Genomic DNA, 1699 nt, shown 5'->3' on the forward strand with positions numbered 1-1699 from the left:
GCCACTTTGTGAACTATCCTATGTTTCTTCAGTAATCCTGCTAAACTCCTGTTATAGAAGTGAGTGCCTTGATCACTCACGATTGCTCGTGGTGATCCAAAGCGACAGATAATATGGTTTCTAACAAAGGAAACAATAGTGTTAGCATCATCAGTGCGGGTAGAAATTGCTTCCACCCATTTAGAAACATAATCTACAGCTAATAGTATATAAAGATAACCACTAGAGTTTGGAAATGGACCCATGAAATCAATACCCCAAACATAAAAAATTTCATAGAAAAGCATAATCTGTTGGGGCATCTCATCTCTCTTGGATATATTCCCAAACCTTTGGCATGGGGGACAGGATTTACAAAAGATAGCAGCATCCTTAAAAAGAGTGGGCCACTAGAATCCATAGTCTAAGATTTTTCTAGCTATTCTTTGAGGGCCAAAATGTCCTCCACTCTCAAAAGAGTGGCAGGCCTCTAAAATGGACTGGAATTCTGATTGAGGCACACACCTTCTAATTACATGGTCAGCACCATACCTCCATAAATATGGGTCATCCCATATATAATATTTAGACTCGCTTTTCAGCTTGTCTCTTTGATGCTTAGTGATGAGCGGATATTTTATACGCTTTTTGGGGTTAGTTTCATATAGTTTTGAGTATGTTCTAGTTAGTTTTTAGTCTATTTTCATTAGTTTTTAGGAAAAATTCATATTTCTGGACTTTACAATGAGTTGTGTGTTTTTCTATAATTTCAGGTACTTTTCTGACTGAAATTGAAGGAGCTGAGCAAAAATCTGATTCAGGCTGAAAAAGGACTGCTGATGCTGTTGGATTCTGACCTCCCTACACTCAAAGTGGATTTTCTGGAGCTACAGAACTCGAAATGGCATGCTTCCAATTGCGTTGGAAATTATACATCCAGGGCTTTCCAGCAATATATAATAGTCCATACTTTGCACAAGGATAGACGACGTAAACTGGCGTTCAACGCCAGTTTTCTGCCCAATTCTGGCGTCCAACGCCAGAAAAGGATCAAAAGCTAGAGTTGAACGCCCAAACTGGCATAAAAACTGGCGTTCAACTCCACAAATGGCCTCTGCACGTGAATTACTTAAGTCCCAGCCCAGCACACACCAAGTGGGCCCCAGAAGTGGATCTCTGCATCATCCATCATAGTTTACTCATTTTTTGTAAACCTAGGCTACTAGTTTAGTATTTAAACAACTTTTAGAGACTTATTTGGTACCTCATGACATTTTTAGATCTAAACTTTGTATTCTCTGACGGCATGAGTCTCTAAACCCCATTGTTGGGGGTGAGGAGCTCTGCTGTGTCTCGATGAATTAATGCAAGTATTTCTATTTTCCATTCAAACACGCTTGTTCCTATCTAAGATGTTCATTCGCGCTTAACTGTGATGAAGGTGATGATCCGTGACATTCATCACCTTCCTCAAATCATGAACGTGTGCCTGACAACCACCTCCGTTCTATATACGATTGAATGAGTATCTCTTAGATTCCTTAATCAGAATCTCAGTGGTATAAGCTAGAACTGATGGCGGCATTCATGAGAATCCAGAAAGTCTAAACCTTGTCTGTGGTATTCTGAGTAGGATTCAAGGATTGAATGACTGTGACGAGCTTCAAACTCCTGAAGGCTGGGCGTTAGTGACAGACGCAAAAGGATAGTAAATCCTATT

The sequence above is a fragment of the Arachis hypogaea genome, chromosome 13, assembly GCF_003086295.3.
Source record: "Arachis hypogaea cultivar Tifrunner chromosome 13, arahy.Tifrunner.gnm2.J5K5, whole genome shotgun sequence".
NCBI lineage: Eukaryota > Viridiplantae > Streptophyta > Magnoliopsida > Fabales > Fabaceae > Arachis > Arachis hypogaea.